At 38.6% G+C, this 21,570-nt stretch overlaps 1 long non-coding RNA gene across 1 annotated transcript in view; it reads right to left on the bottom strand.

Moving 5' to 3' along the window:
* Positions 1-16,680, bottom strand: part of LOC107518630 — a 116,327-nt gene extending 99,647 nt beyond the window's left edge. Inside the window, exon 1 of the long non-coding RNA XR_001598922.2 lies at positions 16,467-16,680. This is a non-coding gene — a long non-coding RNA (uncharacterized LOC107518630). The remainder of the gene's footprint in view (positions 1-16,466) is intronic.
* Positions 16,681-21,570: the final 4,890 nt, after the last annotated feature.

The following is a 21,570-nucleotide window of genomic DNA, read 5'->3' as shown; positions in this document are numbered from 1 at the left end:
ATAGTGGAAGAGGCCACCACTTTGAAAGGAATATACACTCCTACTGTCTTTCATCATGGAGTAGGTAACTTCTGGGGTAAAAAGAGGCAAACCAGAAGGGGAAAGGATTTCTTAAGGACCATGGAAATTGGACTAGACGCTCAAGCGTGGAGAAGTCTGAACTGGCTCCACTAGGTGGGTCTGAGCTGCCTCTGGCCGTGGTGGTTAGGCAGGGAGCTGGCCTAGGAAGCAAATATGTATCTGGGTTTCTGTGCCAGTTCTGCCTTCTTAGAGTGAATGGGTGAAAGGAGCAAAGTTTCTACTCCCCTGAGGTAAGAATTGCAGGGAGGGCTGCTCTGTCAGTAAGCCAGGCACAGAGAAAGCAAAAGTGGATGGCTGCCTTTTTCAGGGATGTGTGTGTGTGTGTGTGTGTGTGTGTGTGTGTGTGTGTGTGTGGTTTTGTTTGTTTGTGGCAACAGCAACAAAACAGCACAGAAAGTTTTTTTTTCTTGAGTATGTGGTGCTCAATCCAATATCCACAAATTTCTTATGGGTAGGAAAAACGACAACAAAAAAAGGTCTAGATTTATTAGAAAGACATGGGAGCATATAATACTACCTAACCCTTTTGATACAAATAAATACTTTAGAGATTATCGGGCATCTCAGGGGGAGGAATCCCTGGGAAGGCTGAACTTCCCACTCTAATGGACAAATGAAGCTTAAGGGCTGTTCAGTGCTGGGCCGCTGTTGTAACTTCAGCAGCACCAAACATCTGCAAGTCTGGTCTCACAGTTTTGAAAGTTTTGGCTTCTCTGCCTCATTTTTCCAGAACAGAGAGGGCATGTTATCCACTTCTTTTCTCCTGCAAAAATTACGGTGTTTGGCATGTAGTAGGTGCTCAATAGATGTTCAGTGAACAAACAGATAACTGGATGAATAAGGAAGAAAAAAAGATAGGGAGTGGGGGTGGAGGAAGACGAGCAGAGTCAGCCACATGGGAAGGCATGTGCACAGACCAAACAGTCTGCATGCTTTCCAATACTTTCTTGAGTTTATAAAGGCAGGTGCTTCACCTTTAAAATGATAAACCAACTTTGATATTTCCAAGTTAGGTCTTTCTACATTACTAATAAAGGAAACAGTTGCCAACCTGTACTACCACTACAGAAACAGCTCCACAATTTCCCCATGGACAGTCATACACTAAAGAATGAGATATGCTAAATAAAAGAGCTGCCTCGCATTGTGGACAATCTTCATTCAGGAAGAAGATAACAACCATAGCCTAACAAGCAGTAATCACCACTTCTCATGACAAAATTGAGGTTAAATCCTAAGAAGCCCCTGGTATAAGGTCAAAGTTGCTGAAATTTCAAAAATAGCAACTAAATTTTGAACTTCCCATTGACTCCATTCAGTAGCTGAAAAGATCCTAATTACTATTTTGATAACTGGGAAGAGTCCTAGATTTTTATTTAAAAGACATGAGTTTGAGTCCTGATTCTGCCATCATTTGATTGTGTGACATTAGGCAAGTCATTTGACCACTTGGAATCTCAGTATCCTCACCTGTAAAAGGAAAATAATAATAGTTAACTTGCAGTGTTTCCGTGAAGATTAAATAAAATGATGTATGTGAAATAACTTTGTGATGTGTTAAACGTGATATAAATATGTTATCTTGTAATACATTTTTGTTATTAGAATTATAATGCAGTGAAACAACATGTTTACAACTTATTTATTGTTATTACTGAAGAATGTAGCCAAGGAGAAATATTGAACTTTATGCAGGTATGTGTATTCTAATCAACATAATGGAAAAACCTTGACGTGTTTTCTTTAATGTCATTAATCAGAGTTAAGGAAAAGGAAGAAGTCTCTGGGGGTAAATGTGAAGGCTATGTGAGTGAAGAATATTTTTATAATTTATTGTCTTTCACATTTTGATTTCCAAATCTGCCTTAACACATTGGTTCCTGTGGCAATCCAGACTTTGTAAAATCATCTGGCCAGAATGAAAGTTCTTTCTAGGCACATAAGGTCAAAAACCATAAATATAAAGTTGGATAGAGTTGATGACATAAAAATTCTAGATGTCAACAGAGCTAGAAACCAAACAAATAAATTAAAGCACAGTTGAAGGACAGATTACGAACTGGGGTAAAATGTTAAATTCCTGCATTTATAAAATTTATAGTAAAAATATTATAAATAATACAATGGAGAAATGGTCTAATGACATACAAAGGTAATTCATAAGAGAAGAAACACCAATGACCAATAAGAAAAAATGCCAAATTTCCTTAGTAATTAAAGGAGTACAAACTAAAACAACAAGATGCTATTTTTCACTTATCAGATGGGCAAAGCTTTAAAAGAATGCTAATACTCATTCCTGGCAAGGGTGTAGGAAGTGGGCACTTATTAACTGTTGGTGGGAATTAATTTTGGTACAACTTTTCTAGAGGGCAATTTGGCAGGAGGTATACAAATCTAAAATATGCAAACTCTTTAACCCTACTGTTCCACATCTAGAGATTTATGCTAAAGAAATCATGAGACGAATGTACATGATGTCTGTACAAAGTTATTTCTTATGAAATTGTTTATTACAGAAAGCTGAAAGCAACTTAAATATCTAGAAGTTTATTTTGAATAAATAATGAAAAATATCCAGGGGGTTATTTTGAATAAATAAGGAACATTAAAAACAATAATGATGATTTAGTTATTGACATGAGAAATATCTATAATTAAGAGATGAAACATGTTACTAAACAGTAAAAGCTATCAGTATTATTGCCACTGGTGGGATTAGGGCTAATACCTACTTTGTATAATTTTCTTAATTGTTCTATCCATGTTATTATATCAAGCATGTAATAACTACTTTCACATTAAAAGAGATAAAAGCTATTTCCAAAATGTTTCTTTTAAATATTGCTATTCTCACAATAATTGTTTTTCATCACATTTTAAATATGACTTTTTCTTTTCTTGGTAGGTCCCAAGTGAAACATAGCTCAGATTAGTCCAACACACTATTTTCTCTGGGAGAGCCCGATTTGTTTTAATTCTGTCTGATATACATCATAAAAACTGAAATAGTGAATCATCCTTTCTCACCACCACCGTTCCTAGAAATTTTTGCTTCCTACCTACTTTTCTACTGCTAGGACAAATCTCAGCTCCACGTCGAAGAATCCAAGCAGAGAGTATGGTTTCACACAAGGCTGCTGGTCCCTCCTCTGGCTTTTGCCTATCTCCGAGGTGACTGAGGACCTAAGCCTGGAGTTACTTCATTCATTACATTCAAGAGCAAATGTAATTCCATTTGAAAAATTGGTCAGTTTAGAAAAAAAGAAATGTATTCAGTATGTCAGAGATTAGTTGATATCGCAGAGAAAATAAAGAGCACAGTGTTTAAGCATTTGCATTCTGGAGCAAGACTGCACAAATTTATATTCCAATTTTACTTACTAGCTCAGTAACTTCGGCAAATAACTCTAAGCCTTGGTTTTCCTCCACGTATAAAACAAGCATACTAATATTTTCCTAGGATTGTTGTGAAGAAAAAAAAATCACATGTAAAACACTTAGCATAGTTAACACTCAAGAATGCTAGTCATTAATATTACCATCAGTCTTTATCATCTGTTGTTGTATAATTATTCCAGTTTCTACAGGTCAGGAATCTGGAGGTGGCTTAGCTTGGTTCTCTGGATCCCTCTCAAGGCTACATGCAAAGCGTCAGCTGGGACTGCAGTCCTCTCGTGGGAAAGGCGGGGAAGTATCCATTCCCAAGCTTAGGCAAATTACTGAAATGTCAAGGTTTAGTTCCTCATGGGCTGTTGGACCAAGGGCCTGTTTCTCAGGGAAATGGCCCTCAGTTTTTTGCCACTTAGTAGGGCCTCTTAGTAGGGCAGCTCAGAACATGGCAGCTTGCTTCATTAGAGTGAGTAAGCAAGAGGACAAGAGGGTGTGCCTTCATAAGGGAGAGTGCTAGCCGGAAAGAAATCACAATCTTTGATAATCCAATCTTGGATGTGATAGTCTTTCACTATCACCATATTCTTTTCTGTAGAAATAGGTCACTAGACCCAGCCTACACACAGGGGAAGGAATTCCACAAGGAGGCATATACAAGGAGTTAGGGATCATGGGGGGAGCCATTTTAGAAATTGCCTACCACGTCATTATCCAAGCTTTTTCAAGAAAATACTAACTTTTAAGAACTATACTGTGTGGCATTTGTAGACTTTTGTAAACCTAGACAAATTGCAAAGTGCCCGGTTGGAGCCAATGTGTCATTCTGTCTGAAAAATTATTATCTATGTAAACATGATGATGGGGTAGTTTACAGAGAGCTTCCACCATAAGAGAAAGCATGGGTGCTTCTCTGGCTTTTATATTAGAAAGACAATAGGTTTTTTTCTGTTTTCTAAATATAATCCAACTCTCTGCCCTCTAAGATATTCCTTAACTCTTAAAGGCATTAGATACCACCTCAGCAATCAGGATAACCTTCTTTTTAGAACAACAACAACAACAACAAAAAATCCATCTAAGTCACAGCCTGCCTCTTACTGTCTTCTGATTCTTAACTGTCCTCGGCTGTTGTTTTAACTTCCCAATTTCCCCCAGGTTGTGAATACTTCCATTTTCTTCACTCCTCAAAACACCAGAAAACCATTCTGTTACTTGATTTTAGAGAACAATTTAGATATCTTTGGGTCTTCCAATTCTCTTTTCAGATCATGCCTTATACTACCAAAAAAAAAAAAGCAATTCTCTTCCTGAAAGAAATTCTATGCTTTCAATAAGGCAGTCAGTTTTAAAAATTGTGTGATATTCTTTCTCATGACATGAATTATATTTTAATATTAAATATTATTCTTTCTTTTACAGTATCCTAAATGAGTGAAGATTAAATACATATCACATTCACGGATTGGGAAAAGTTAATGTCTCTCTCAATTGATTTATTAGACTTAATTCAACACCAGTAAAAACCCCAACAAGCACTTTTAAAGGAGAAACTGAAAAGATAATTGTAATATATAAATAAATACAAAAACTAGAATAGTCAAGGTAATCTTTTGAGAAGAAACAGAATGTTGGAGAACTTATACCACCGGATTTCAGGATTTACTGTAAACTAATCTATAGCAATTAAGACAGTGAGGTGTTGTCCTGAAGACGGACTAAGAGATTTGTGGAAGAGAATAGAGAAACCAGAAATAGAAGCACATTTATACAGATGCTTGATGTTCAACAAATGCACCAATGAAGGTCAATGAGGAAAAGAAAGGTTTTTATGAATGGTAGTGGGAACAACTGTTTATCAAAGGAAAAACTGTTAACCTTGACCTCTACTGCACACTATACCAAAAATTAATATGAGATGAACCTTAACATGACAGCTGAAAATGATAAATACTAAAGGGTCTAAAAGAAAACATGAAAATATCCTAACTTGAAATAGGCAAAAGGTTCATAGACACTAAAAGCATTAATCATTTAAGAAAATTGATAAATAGTACTTCATACATATTAATTACTTCTACCTTTAAAAGACAGTGTTAAGTGGAAATATAAGCCATAGTCTTAAGAAAATATGTATAACATGACATCTAACGAGGGACTCATATCTGAACTGTGTAAAAAAATCTATAACAAAAAGACAGCCCAACTTAAATTGGGCAAAATACATGAACAAACACTTCACAAAAGATAGTATCTAAATGATAAATAAGCATATGAAAAAACTAAAAATCATTAGTCAGTGAAATACAAATTCAAACCAAAATGATATACCACAACATGCTCATCAGAATGGTTGGGGGGAAAAGACTGACAATATCAAGGATTGTCAAGGATGGTGGAAATGAAAATGTTACAACTAGAAAATACGTGGTGATTTTTAATCAAGATAAACATCACCTGCCCCATGACTTAGCAGTTCTACTGTTAGGTTTATACCAATGACAAATAAGTACATGTGCTTATAAAAGACTTGTATAAAAATGCTCATGGAAGTTTTATTCATAACTATAAAAAAATTAAAAATAATACAAATGTCTATCAAGAAGAGAATGTAAAAAGAAATTGTAGTATATGCAATGCAACCACCTTCCATATGTGGAATACTACAGGGCAGTAAAAAGAAATAAACTCATTGGCCTGCAATGATGTGGATAAATTTTCAAAGAAATTATGTTGAATGACAGAAGGTAGCCACTAAAGAGTACAACTTTCAAATTCTATATGATTTTCAAGAATAGGAATAACTAGTCCATTGAAATAGAAATGAGAATAATTGCTACCCTAGGCTGAGGAGGTTGAGTACTATTGAGTGGAGAGGGGAATGGGGTGACAAAAATGTTTTAGATCTTGATCTAGGTGATGGCCACATGGGTATATAAATATATAAAGAGTCTTTGATATACTTAAGATATCTGCATTTAGAATCTGGAAATTCTACCTCAATAAACAATAAAAAAATTAAAATAATATTGAAAATGCCTATTTAAAATTAGAATCTCCTACCCCACTTCCATGGAACCTCCAGGGAAACTTTAACATTCTGTCATGTGCTGTTTGGAGAACTATATACTTGCATCTTTCTCTGTTGAGAATTAGCTATTTATGGAGCATTCACTATACTTTCCAAAAAGAAGAATTGGATTTGTGGATCCACAGATGGGGGAACAACCACGTTATCCCTAGAGTGCATTTGCCCCATAATTGGTTCAGCGATGGAGTCTGGGCTCCTGAGTGGAACATAGGAGAAGAGCCAACTCCCAGTTATGTATGCAAACTTCTGGTTTAACTAGAAATTCAGGGGCAGGCACATCACATGCAGACAGAAGAGTGAGTAGGAAGATGAGAGCTCTTCACCTTCATTTAAGCTCTTGTGCTTTTCTTCATGAGCTTGCTTGGGGGTTGGGGGTAGGGGACTCATCTTAACAAACAAAAGGTTGCCAAACCACCTTCAAAGGAGTTGAGATAATTCAATAGGAATCATTTCTTCCCTGCAGAGTACCAAGGAACCTATAGCATCTAGGATTGACTAGTGGAAAGTGGGGGTCAAAGTCAATGTTGCAAATAAGAGGAAGGAGATCAGTAAGACAGTTTTTGCAAGCACAGGGTTATGCAGGGTATGGAGGCAGTTCTGTGTATTCTCAGAGTCTGTGCTGACTGAGGGTATTTGTTACCATAGTCCTCAGGAATATTCTCCTAAATATTTTCCAAGTTTCCTATTCTGTGAAACAATTGGATATAGGTTGGATATAGGCCCTGGTACTAAAGGCACAGTCAGCATGTCATTGGTATTCACCAAGAATTGTAATCATTGCTTCTAAATGAGCCAACAACCAAAGTTCCTTTTTTTTTTGTTTTTAGGAATTCCAGGCTTCAATGCAGAGAAGTAATGTTATGTTTAAAACTTGAGGGAATCCCATTCTATCATTCCTTATCCACTGTCTCATCATCCTCAACTTCTAAGCATGCTGTTATCTTCTCTTACCTCAAACATTTCTAATCTTACGATAAAGTATACCAACAAAATTTAAAAAATTATGTATTTGTGACATTTTTATAATTATGCACCTTGCTGTTTAAGACTTTTAGGAGCAACATACACATACACACACATACAATTGTTCTGATCAGCTTATAGAACTAACCCTTGAAAGAATGCACGCAAAACAGAATACCCTAGAGTTTGAAAAAAAAAAAAGAGAATAACTTAAACATATATCAATTTTAAAAATATTGACTCCTTTAAAATAAGACCTAAGAAAATACTTATTCCTATAAAAACTCTTTGAAATTGTTCCTAGAGCTAGTTTGTGATTGGCATATAACAGTGATAACTAAAATTAAACTTGTTATTTTATAATTATGACTTTGTTTAATTAAGAAATATGTTGGCCCAGCTTATAATCAAAATCAAAACTAGCCTTAGAAGAATGGAATGCTATAACTAAAGCAATTTTAAAAATCCTCAATTTAAAAGTGTGGTAAGTAATGGCAGCTCTACAGGAATATGCGACATGCCTCCCAAGCAATGCTTTAAAGCAGACAATAGTCATTTTTTATAATAAGACCTTTTTGTGAAATTTTAAAAAAAAAGAAAGCCACCTGATTTCATTATATTGTTACCATTCCTCCCTCAGTTGAATACGTACACGCATTTACACCATGTATCATATCATTACTCTTCGGATGAGCCCTTTTTACTTTTTAAAAAATAATTTTAAAAATTTTCATGTTAATAACTTAATAGAAATTAATTAAAGAGTTCAGAAACCACATGTGCATATAAAGAAGAAAGGATAACCCCACCACAAGAGCGTAATTATTTTAAAGGTGAGTTTTATACATTATCTTTAAAAGGATTTGGATAAAGCTGAGATGGCCCAGGTGGTTGAGGAATAACACTCAGGAAAATTTGTATTTATCTTATAGAAACTGAAGACAAGTATAAGTCATCGATGCCAAACACATAAGTACTATCAGCATTGAGGATTCCTAGCATCTGAGAAGTGGTACCTTTCCCAGCTCAGAAAGCTTTGTCCCACAGAATGGAGCAAGCTAAGGTCTGTTTGTCTTTCCAGGCAAGTTGGCCTGAGTAAAACAAAACAGGAGGTACAAGTATTCGCTTTCTCTTCTGAACTATAGAATGGAAGCCACTGCAACCTTTTCTCCACTAGCCATGGTCATGGCCAAATCCAAGTAATCCTGACAGTATCGGGGCTCCAGGAAAAAAAAAAAAAAAAAAAGATTCCGCTCCTCTCAAGGGCCCTGAAGTTTACCTGTGAATGCTGAGGTAAGTAAGAATTAATTATTGATAAGTACTTTTTAGAGTCCTGAAGTTTAAACCTAAGTTTATTCTCTAATCATTGGACTTGTGAGCCTGAATTCCTCCAATTACATTACTAGAAATACATATAGAACCAACTGAACGGGCATATCCCCTTTATCATCATCCTATACTCCTTTGGTCATCCTGATGCTGCTCTCCTGTGTCTCAATCACTGAGCTGGGTGCTGACTTTGTGAAGCTAGAGCAGAGTAGGGGCGAGTCTGGGTTGGAGAGACAAACTTGGAAAATGCTGGCATATAGTCAAGGCTGAAATAATAGGTCTGAATCATGTCTCTAAGGGAGAGCAATGTAGAGTAAGAGGAGAAAAAGAGCAAGATGGAGAAATCCTAAAGTCTGACAGGATGTAGGGGATAAGAAACAGGAACATACATAATGGTCCCCATATTTCGAATGTATACTATATTTTCATATGGTACCCATATTTTGACATTATACTGTATCATGATTATTTGTTTGAAGGTGTCCTTTATTGAGCATCTCAATGGCAGAAACTTTGTTTTATCTTTAGGTCTTTCTTAGCACCCAGCAGGTGCTTAATTGATATCTGGAGGAGAAATAAAGTAAAAGAAAAAGGAGAAGAAAGTAGAAGTAGAGAAAGAGAAAACAGAAGCGATGGAGTAGGAACAAGGAAGGTAGGCAGGAGGAAACCAGCCAAAGCTGTAATATTTCCACAAGGATGCTCTGTCCAATATATTTGTTACAAACTTAGAAATCTGGTGACAATAAGCCTGAATGTAGAGCACATTTGAATGCATGTCCAGCAGAATCTACTGCTGGGAGAACTCAAAGCTAGCTCCAGGAAACCAGCCTTAGAGCAGACACGAGAAGGCCTGCTCCCATTCAAAGAATACACTGTTTTTCTAGATTTACACAAGAAAACAATGGTAACTTCGGTAAAGTCAAGACTTCTGAAATGACAATATCTTCATTCGTTCTTTGGGCTACATCAAGAGAAAGCAGTAAAATAGTTCTTGGGAGCTCAGTTGGTCCAATATTGAAGGCACAGAAAACTTGGTAGCAGCCAGATAACTATGTGTTTATGATTACCCATTCACACTGGTGCACTGGATTTCAGGAGGTAAGAATGTGAGGGGGCAAAGCGAGGGCAGAATGGTGCTGGTACACAGGACGTTCGTACTGCACGGATAGCGGATTCCCCGCAATTATGGCAAATGACAGTTTCCCAGATGGCTGTGGTCTGCATCTTCTAAAAGCTCCTATTTCTTTTCTCTAAACTGAAGTTTTTATCCATTTGACTTTGTAGGTCCTTAAAGCTAAGAAACTATAAAACTCCTTGCCTAGAAAAACGTATTTTATAGAAAGAATCTATTATAATCTAGAGGAAACTCACTGTCTGAATTTCACTAAACTTCTTTCATGATATGATTGAGTTCTTGCTCTCTGCCCAAATCCAAGGGACATACTATGAACAAAAACAGTTCAAGGCTCTTGAAGCAACACTCTTGCCCTGTACCACGCATTTGGTCTTCCAATAGAAAGGTGAAGTGAAGAAGGATCAGAAAATTCTTTTTGTCTGGCCATACTTGGTACTCTTTGTTTAGTCTGAAGAAACCCAAATGATGCATTTCTAAAGATTCTATACTTTTTCTTTCTGGCTTTTTGTATGCTGTGTGCACCAAAAAATTGTCAAAGTACAAAACTCATTTCTAGAGCAATTTAAAATCTAGTTATGCTAAACAATGAATTAAAACAGTGTGTTGCTTTCATGTCATTCCTTTCGAACACATTAAGTCTCTGGGTACTTGTTGAAATTTCTTTAACAACTTGCTCCCGTTTTCTGAATGAAAAAATATTTTGATAAACAGCAGAGTGGCCTAGTCCCTTTGATGGAGGCTTCATTATCTGCCCAACTTTTCCTCCACTGACCTTCCTCTTCTCCCTCTTCCCAAAAAGGACATTAAACACCAATCGTTTCTTTACAGAATTCATGCATGTGCACACATGCACACATACTCACACATGGATACCTGCTATATTGATATATTTTCTTATTTTCTAAATTCTTGATGCTCTGGCATTTGGAGCTTTGATCCTGGAGAGACTGCCCCTCCCAAGACTAGCTAATTTCTTGAAATAGCAAATGACTCCCCTGGAAGCATGTCTTTGATATACGAACCAGCCATTCCAAAGTCCACACCCCCAATCTTCTCCCTTATCAAACTCACACACCACACTGATATTCTCCCAGCCCTAAATCGCCCCAGGGCCAGATACCAGACAACTAAGGATCTTCCCTATTGCCCAGGGCTTCCAAAATTATTCAAGTTATCCAATCCTAAACTTACCCAGCCACCTACTCTGCCTCACCCATTCCTTCTCAGAAAACCCAAGGAAAGGCTCTGCCCTTCCTTTCTTTGCCTCCTAGCTTATAGCTTTCCTTATATGGTCCTGTGTAAACTGGTATGCTGTGCCTCCTGTTTCTAAGGATCTGGGAGTACGAAATTCTTCCTTCATGACAATCATTTCTGTGTCTTTGTCTTACTATACCTGATCAGAACAAATCCCAGGTAGATTTTTAACACATATACGGAGAATACCCAATAATCTAAGTGCTTCAGAATTCAGTTACTTTTACTAGGTCACCTAAAAATAGAGGGACAAGGATGAGAAATTCTAGTTCAAAATTCTAGTTTAAAGCTCTAATCCTTAGGGAAAAAGAATTCTCTAAGTACTATCTCAAATCTCATCCTATCTAACTGAGGAGAGCCATTACTTCAAGTACTAGGCATATAAACATAATTGAGTTTTTATGAAACTGTTCATGCAAAGTGTATATACAGGTGTGTCATGAGCTTTGCAAGGCCAGGCATGACATTTCACATTTTTTTTGCTTCTGTGATAGCTCTTAGCACAGGGTAGGATCACATTGGATAAATGATATTTTGTAGTGATTAAGACATGGCCACTGAAATTAGAGTTTGGACCAAGTTGTGAATCTGCCACTTACGACCTTGAGTAAGAAGTTACTTGAGACTCAATTTCCTTAACTGTAAAATGGGTATATATGACATACCTCATAGAGATGTCCAATAATTAAATGAGTAATATATGTAATAAACTTAGCAAAATATCCTAGGATATAGTAAGCCTTCAATAAATATTTTCTAATATTATTGAGATGGCTGCTTTAGAGTAATGGTTAAATTAAATAGCATTTAAGACAAAGTCTCTTCTTGTTAAGGTATAATTGATTACATATATCTATCAGTTTAATTAAGGAAAACAAAGCAGAAAGGGAACAATTATTAAACCAGACTCTGAGCTAGACCCATTGCATTATTTATTTTATCTAAACCTCACAACAATACTATGAAGAATAATATCTGTTTTACAAATGAGGTTTCTGAGGCTCTAAGAAACTCCTCAAGATAACTCAACTTTTAAGTAGCAGAGTCAAGATTTGATCAAAAATATGTCCAACTCCCAAGTTCATTTGTCCTCATTGCTTTATGAGAAGAACTTAAATCCAATATCCTTGGGAAGTTCAATTATTATGGGTGTTTCTGAGAACTGGCAGAGGGCAGAGATGATATAGTGATGTGATTCTTAGCAAAGAGAAAATATCTAGGGTTGCCCCTGTGAATCAAGAACACAGAATAGAGATACAAACACTAAGGGACAATATGAAAAGACAGAGTAGATGAAACAAGAACTGAAAAAATTGAGAAAAGAAGTAGAAGAAAAAAAGTATAAGATCACAAAAATGAAGTTCATAGTAAAAATAACACTAAGGAGACTAGACCCTGATGCAAATGTAGTAAAAGACATGAAGAATGCAGTGGCAAAAGTGAGTAAATAAAATGGAAATAAATATACGGTTTTTAAAAAAAGGTAGAAAAAAAGATAAATAAGAGACTAAATGAGAAAATATGAGCAAAATTGGCATCCCTAAAGAAGAGCATCCAAGCAATGGAACAGCAAAATATTTCAAGACATACTCTTGCTCTCTCACATGGCAGACCCCAGGATAAGGCTGTCCTTGCAGGACAGCTCAGCTCTTCTACAGAAAGTTGATTAGATCAAGCTTTTCTGTGTAATATTTTAGACAATAAAATTGATTCTCTGGGCATAAAAGCTACATATTTTTCAGAACAAAAAAAAAAAAAAAAAAAGAAAAGAAAGCTCTTTTTTTGAAAGATATATCTTGTCCCCAGGAAAAAATATCACAGAACAACTATTCAACTTCAGAGATATAAAAATAATTTCTTTAGTATCCTGAAAAAAAATATCTAGTCACTTTTAGAGGGTAAAAAAAATAAAATAAAATGAAAAATCAGTGCTAGACAACAATAAAGCTATGCCAAAATCCCAAAGGAAGGAAATTATAGCCCAAGAATTTTGCTATCCATGCCATGAATAGAAGTATAAAAATGATAGGTAAGCATTTCTGAAAATCCAGGAGCTCAATAACTATAGTTTTTCATTTGAGGAAGCTATTAGAAACCAATATTATCCAACCAAAAGAATAGAAAGGACTCATTGAAAGAACTACTGGTTATTTTGTGCATTCCATCCAATTAATTGAGAGAGAGAGCTAGAACAGATGTAGGTTTTTTATTTACACAACAGAAAGTAAATGTTACAAATCCTGAGCATATATATATAATATATAATAGCATATATAAAATATATATTACATATATTATGCTATATTATGTTATATATAACATATATGTAATATATATGTTATATTATATAATATTTATATATAATAATTAATAACATTTGCAATGTGAAGGAGAAGGGAGGGTGTGTGATGACTTAAGTACACTGAGTTTTTCTCTTTTATAGCCAGAGTTAAGATCTCCAATGAAGAGTCCAAGGGGTGGACCCTGAGAGCCAGGACCTAAGGGGAGAGTTGTAAGTAGCTCTTTCCCAACAGGCCTCAGTCATGGCAAGAGAACTATGACTGGAGGTCCTTAGTGAGGGAACTCTGCACAACTTTCAACAGTGTCCCATGAGAGTGTCGGTATTTGGACATGTGCTGTCCTAGGTTGAGTTCCTGAGAAGCAGACCCTGAAATGAGAGTTCCAGTGCAAGTAAGTGATTTATTAACTGTGCTCAAAGAATCTGGTAAGAGGGTGAGAGAAACAGGGCAGGGAAGGAGGACAAGCCAGGGGAGGATGAGATTTCTGGCACAGTCCCAGCCTCTGCATGATCCCTCAAGGAACACTGGAGCATAACTTACATCTCAGAGTTTGTCCCATTTTGCAGTAAGGGAGCTAGGCTTTTGAACTCCTGTTCCAATCAGTCATTCATTGGCTGCAAGGGAAAGTGGGAGACATAAACTCCCAGACTCCCAGGCACGCCCAGATCTCTACACCTATAGTGAAGAGTCTGCAGCAGCCCAAGGGTGTTCCTCTAAAAAAAACTGCAGGTGCAAGGCACCCCAGCCTGCCAACCCTAGAAGGACCAGCAGAGATAACACTGTGAGTGTAGAGGAGCAGCAGAAGGCAAGGCTGGGATTCGGTGCAGGGTAGCCTGTGCCCCCATGCACATCTGGGCCTAGTCAGGCCCCAGCTAGCAATGGGGAGATGTTTTCACTGCAAAGGGAGATTGATGTTTTGACTTTATATTAGAACAAACTTTTTAAATGAAAGTGACACCATCTATTAATCCTTGAAAGTGACTCAAAAACAGAAATCTGCTAGAGAATTTATCCATGGGCAAGCAAGGAAACAGCAAATTTCAAGAGTCATCAATGAGCAGGTATAAAGTTATTTTCTGTTTACACCCTACTAACTCCAGCTTGTTCAGCAAACTTCTTACATATATGTACTACACACCCCACAAATATGCTTATATTCACATGGATTAACTCTGGAAAGACATGCAGCAAAATGAGTAACAGCAGTTGCCTGTGGGGAAAGGGAACCAGGTAGTTTTAGGGCAGGAGTGAGAGAAGACTTATGTGTTTTAAATTTTGAGTATAAACGTATACTTTAAAAAAATAAAGTCATTTAAATGTAAAATCTTTTACTAATAAGGGAAGTAAAGCAAAAAATCAAATAGGAAAGTAAGCTGGAGCCAGAAATGGGTTACTTTGCAAAATGTCTAGGATGGAGACTGATGAACTTGTTATGGAGTAGAAGGCAAATATGGCTTTATATTCTTGGTTACCAGTCTGAAGAAAGAAACACCACAATTCTCAGGGTCCATCAGGTGAAAACAAACCATTTGTTCAAGAGAAACAAGCTATTTCTATAACTAAAATTAGAGTTAAATTTCTCCTATGAGTATTCTCTCTTTGATCCTAAAAAGGAGTGAACATTTTTACTAATCTCATTATTATTAACCCAGGGACTTAATAGGGTTTCTAATCTTACGATGCTTTTTAGTAGCTGTAATAAGACCTAACAGTGATGTGGATCAGGGATCAATATTGGCTTTATAGGTGAAGTAATAAAATTGTGAGACTTGGGAAGAAAATTAAGAGATCATTAGGCTGCTGCTGCTGTTTGAAATTCATTTAATCTTCTGAGTCAGATGCAACCAACTGTGCACCAAGGATTAAACTTTACAACTGTTTGTCTTCAAATAATATTCAAGTTTTGAGGCTTGTGCACAATGCAATGAATGAATGGTATAGCTTCTCAGAATGTTCACCTAAATATCTACACTGTAACCCAAAGTAAATGTGAATTACCTACCGCTACACACCTCTCAGAATGGATAAGTTAGAAAGACTGACCAGACCAAAGTGCTGGCAAAGATGTGGAGGAAAAGGAACTCTCACACACTGTTAGTGGGAATGTAAAATGGTGTAACCACTTCAGAAAATAATTTGACAGTTTTCAAAAAAGTGTATACATACAATATAGTTGATAATATTGTAATAACTATTATAGTGCCAGATGAGTAGTAGACTAATTGGGAGATTACATAAATGTCCAACCACTACACTATATACCTGAAACTAATATAAAATAATATTGAATGTCAACTCTAATTGAAAAATAAATTTTTTTTCAAAATTATACATATACCTACTGTATTATCTAGCCATTCCACTCCTAAGTATTTACCCAAACGAAAAGGAAAATTATGTCCCTACAAGACACGCACAAATAGTAGCAGCTTTATTTGTAATAGCCAAAAACTGAGAGCAACCCAAATGTCCATCAACAGGTGAATGGATGAACAGATTGCCGCCTATCTACATGGAATACTACTTAAGAATGAAAAGAAATGAACTATTGATACATGCAATAACAAGGATTGAGTGGTTCTTATGGGCCAGGCATTTTATATTGTTTCATTTTAGTCTCACAGACACCTTTTAGAGTTGAGAAAACTGAACCTTCGAGAAGGTAAGCAGTTCGTCTGGGGTCACTCAGCTGATAAGTGGCAGAGACAGGACACATACCATGCCAGTCTGACAGTCCTCACATGCACTTTGTTCAGCAAAAAGTGCTTGGGCTCCTTGCACCCACCAGCCTCTACAAGGTGAGGCAGCACCTTCCAGAAGATAACCTCCAAAAATGAGAAGGGGTTCTGAGTTGGTAGGGAGAGGGTGACTTTGAAGAAGGAAGAAACTTTGCCTTTTTTAGGTAATGCCCCAGATGACTCACCCTTTCCTGTCACTCAGCTCCAAATCCTCAGGTCTTAATCTTGATGTGTCATATGTGGGGACCCATTGGAGAACTCCCCAGAGAGGCTGCCCTTCTGTCTCTAGGCACAAGTTTGTACAAGCAGCAGCTCCACCTGGGCACCTATTACTGGAGCAAGCTGCAATTTGATATTCTCTTACTGTTTACTTCTGCCTTAATTACAGGGTGGGGAAAAGAGCACCTAAGGTTTGCCAAAAACTTTGGTGATTTTTTAAAAAGTTCCTTTCTTTCTTTCCAGTTGTTCAACTCTGTTGGGAAAGGCAAGAAGAATGCTTTTGGAACTGAGCTCACTGCTGAGTTGCCAGGGTTTAGAGATCTATGCAAAGGTCATTGTTTTCTGTGAAGGTCATTGTCTTTTCATGAAAACCCCAGCAAAGCACGCCAATACAGGAAAGCCACCAGCTTGCCAAATGTCCAGTGTCCCAGTCACCTGCTCTTCCTGCCCTAGGAAGGATGTGGATGATCTCTGGAGTAAAGACATCTGATCGGTTTTGTTCCTTTCTTGCTCTTAAATCAGCTGCAAAATGCAAGAACAAAGCACACACAGGACGATTCTCAGAGCCCTGTGCCGCCTCCTCATTAAACTCCAGCAGCTGCTGGGTGTTGCACAGAGAAAGATAAGCAATATGACATTTGTGGCCATTCACATCCTGAGTGTAGATCATTGTGCTTTCAACAGAATTTCTGAGGTTTCAAGCTCTGAAGAGCACCCCGCCAGTGAAAACACGAAGAGAGGGTGAGCTCTGGGCAGGAGGTCCTGGGTAGGGTGCGGGGTGTACAGCAGGAGTGACAGGCAGAATCAAGCAACCAAATCACAAGTTACTTGCTCTTCAGAAAAGCAGCTCTGCCGACAAGAGAATTAGGGCAGGATGATTTTGGCAAGCCCAGTGTTGTGTTAGCTGCACAAACTTTTCCTTTCCTCTTATGCAGCCTCTTAATAATTGGGTGGGAGCTTCTTTTCAAATTTCATGGAGAGGCGATTCCTGTCAGATGTTTTTCAGAGGGGTTCCACCTTAGGTTTGCCAAGCACACACATTTCCAGATGCAACTCTGAATCTATTTAGCTTGGGAAGATTAAAGTTTGCAACTTTTGCCATGGCAGGTTTTCACGTTACTCACAGTTTTCTCACATTATTTTAAGTGAATTTTACCCTCATTTCCATACCAAGTCTTAAGGAAATATATAAAGAAGTAGAGAAAAGACCCAGAGGGTCACCAGGAGCAATTAGCATCTACCTGGAAGCTGCCAAACCATGTGACTGTGTCCTAACTGAGGACCTCTCCCTTCCTCCTGTGGCTTCCTCTAATTTACTTCTCTATGGAGGACTTGTTGGAAGAAATTATTTCAAATACTTGCCTTCCACCTTTCTGCGTATTCCAATGCACTCTGTGTCCTCATCCCTATTTTCCACGACCCTGCCTCAGTCACACATCATCAACAAATAAAAATAAAACTCTCAGTAGGGGCCTTACATCTAAAAGACAGGTCCCTCAGAAAGTCTGCACGTACCCACAACCCCTGTACCCAGGCCACTACCCCGAGAATGTTCTCACCATTATCTGAGCATAGGGCCAGGGCAGGTACCTCAAACACAGCAGGACTATACTGGCAGAAGATGCTCCCACATTGGTCTTGGCAAAAACACAGACACACAGACGTGTGGGTGTGCATGCGCGCGCGTGCGCGCGCACACACACACACACACACACACACACACAACACACACACACACAAACCTCTTCAAAGAAAATATCCCTACATAAAATTTTTTAAAAATGATTAAATACATAAAAAATTTAACTGAATGCATGTTATTTCAATACATGTATGTATATCATTTCCTTCATCTCATCCATTCATTCACTCATTCATTTGCTTAACTTATATCCATTTAGACACACTATATGCCAAATGACATTCCAGGTATTAGAGATTCAATGAGGAAGGAAACAAATTTCCTGTCCTGTAGAACTGACATTCTGGTATGGAGAGACAAAAAATAAACACTTAAATACATATTTCAGGTTATAATAAGGGATTCAAAGAAAAAGTGAGCAGGAAGATAGAAAGCAATAGAAATTGGAAATGATGTTTTAGACAGGCAGTCATGGAAACACTAACTGAGATGACAGCTGAGTAGACAGCCAAAAAAAGCAAGGCAGGAGCCATACAGATATCTGAGGGTAGAACACCCTAGGCAAAGAGGAAAGCAAGTGCAAGTGTCCTGGGGCAGCAGCATGCTTGGTACATCCAAGGAGCAGCAAGGAGCCAATGTGGTTGGAGTAGAAGGAGCAAGGAGGAAGGGATAGGAGGCATGGTCATAGAAGAAGGGGGCCTGATCAGGTGGGCTCAGAATGGGACTGGCAGACTCTGACAAGTTCCGAACAGAGGAGAGATGCCATCTGACTAACGGTGTAGAAAGATCATACTGGCTGCTTGGTGGAAAGAGATCGAGCAGTCAGGGACAGAAACAGGGAGCCCAGTGCTGAGCCAACTGCAGTAACCCAGGCGAGAGGTGATGGTGTTGGAACAAGATAGTAACAGTAGAAGTGGAAGAAGAGGAAAGTTTCTGCATATACCGAGAAGAGAGGGCTGCAGGGTTTTGGTGAATTGGGGTGGCTGGATACTATTGGTCTTGAAATTTCTGATAAAGGAGGGGACCTAGCGGTAGGTTCAGAGAGGTATAAATGTATCAGAAATGAAGGCTGCTGGATTCTGGTCTTTAGGCAAGATCTTAGCAAAAGCCCCATTAACTGAATAGCTACATGCCAGGTGTAGCCTTAGGTACTTTCACAGAAACTTTCTCCTCACAAGTCTTTGTAGCTAGTTTGACTATTTCCACTTCATGGGCAAGGAAAGGGATAGAAATCTGAATCTGTGACTGCCAGACCCCAGAGCCCTGAGCCCCTGACCCTGAGTCCCTTGTGAAGAGACACCTCCTGGAAATGTATTTAGCAGGGTGGTTCTGTGAGGTTCCACGAGCTCAGCTAGGGCAGATACCAGACTGAGGGAGCCCTGATACCCTCCCAGGCTGCCACAGCTTCTCATCAGGGCTCTAGGGCAGAGGTACAAGTCCCAGGCCTGGCCCAGCACCCAGCTTCCTCAACGAGATCCAGGATGCAACTGCTGGGGCTGCAGCTGCCAGTGGAAGGAACGACAAATGGGGACAGGCAGGCGATCGCAGTGACCCATCCCAGCCCCCGACCCAGCTTTCTTACGACACAGGGAGGACACCACCTGGGCATTGCCCACAGCCCCTGTCTTCAAAGCCTTTTGAATTCAGAGTTGCCACATTTCAGTCTCCACACCCCAAAATTTTCAGCTAACCATCTTGGGAGAAGCCCTGAGGTCACTGTCTCTGGGCCAGCCAGGGCTGCTTAGAGGAAATAGGCCCACTCAACTCAAGTGCACCTGCGCTGGGACTAGTGTATTTCTCCTCTGGTTGCCAGAGCAACGAAAACAACAGTGACTACAGAAACCCCCTTTACACCACAGCCCAGGCTGACCCTTACCAATGGAAGCCAGACTTTGCATCTTGGTCTCTTCCCTTTTCTCCCACCCACGTAAAACTATCTGCTCTGAAACCAAGAACTTGCCCAATCCACCACTGAGCTGAAATTGTTTTCAAAGCCTGATTTGCTGAGCTCTTCCTGGCATGCCTAGGTTTCTCTGAACGCCAGCTCTCCAGGGAGAGGGTGGGAAGCCTTTGGATCCAGGCTTGGAGCAGCATGTCCATCTGGGGGAGAGAGCCCTGGAGGCGCCTCCTCAGAACTACTGCACTGGATACTTTACTCCAAATTCAAGTAAAGTGGGCGGTTTCCTAAGGTCTGGCCCCAGCAGCTGACCCCAGGGTTCGTACTCCAAAACAGGTGGATCTGGCTAATGCCCTTATTAACAATCCCATCTCATGAGAGTCTCTGGGGCTGTAGGTTCATCCCATGAAAGGAAGGTCCCACTTTGAAAGAACAAATGATTTATGGTAAGTTAGGACACTAACCGATTGCATGGAAACAGACAACTTGTCCTGCCCATTAATTCACAAAAGGAAATTATGAGTCAGAGACACACTTGCTCTGAAGCAAAGCATACAGCCCCAGCCTAGAAAGTGTAGTGTACAAGGCATTTGGCTCACTCACGTTTTCTCTCTCAGGCTGCTGGTAAAGCTGCAACAACAGGACCTCATGCTGCAACAAGAGGAGTCAGGGCACCAGGGTCCTTCCCTCTACTCTGTTAGGAGCCACCTGGGAATTATCCTTGAGAATGAGGGAGGAGCACACCTGTATGCTATTTCTTTAATCCTTCCTGAAATCCTGCAAGTTAGATATAACATATTCCAAATATCACAAATGAGAAAATCAAAGTTCAGAGAGGTTAAGTGACTTGCCAGAGACCACATAGCAAGCAAGCCGCAGGACCAGGACTTGAATTTGGCTTTCTTATTTTACATTATACTCCAGTGGCTGATTGAAAGGCTAAAATAAGGAGCTTTGTTCCTTGATTATTCCACATAATAAACCAAAGCATGTATACCAAGCTCTACCTTCTCAGTTTGTTTTTCTTTCTTTCTTTATTTTAGCTCTTTCTATAATGTGCTCTGGATTTTAATAGGCACTTAAATGGGTGACAAAATAAGAATTTTTACTAAAAATTGACTTTCAGTTTCCATTCTGCTTGCAAATTTTTTCAGAAAGCATTTTTTATGTATAAAATGCTTCGGTCATTACAATGCCATATGATACATAGTTCCTCTCCTCGCCAAACTTTCAATGGGGCTGGGAAGATGAGACATGGACCCAAATAAGTACCATATAAAGTAGATATAGTCTATGCCTTGAAAATAGTGCCCGGCAGGAGACTGGGAGGTCCAAGGGGTGAGACATCACTTCAGTTTAACATAATCATGGAAGGCTCCCTGAACGAGTGACTCTGAAGCTGGGCCTTAACTGTTGCATGAAATTTTAATAGACAGAAATTGAAGATTTTAACTTTAAATAAATACTCATTTGGATCTTATATTTAAATTTTTAACGCCCCCCTCCAAATTTTATATAAATAAAAATAAAA

The sequence above is a fragment of the Rousettus aegyptiacus genome, unplaced genomic scaffold (genome assembly GCF_014176215.1).
Source record: "Rousettus aegyptiacus isolate mRouAeg1 unplaced genomic scaffold, mRouAeg1.p scaffold_m13_p_8, whole genome shotgun sequence".
Taxonomy (NCBI): domain Eukaryota; kingdom Metazoa; phylum Chordata; class Mammalia; order Chiroptera; family Pteropodidae; genus Rousettus; species Rousettus aegyptiacus.
The sequence above is the reverse complement of the archived record's forward strand: the minus strand, read 5'-3'. Positions and strand labels throughout refer to the sequence as shown.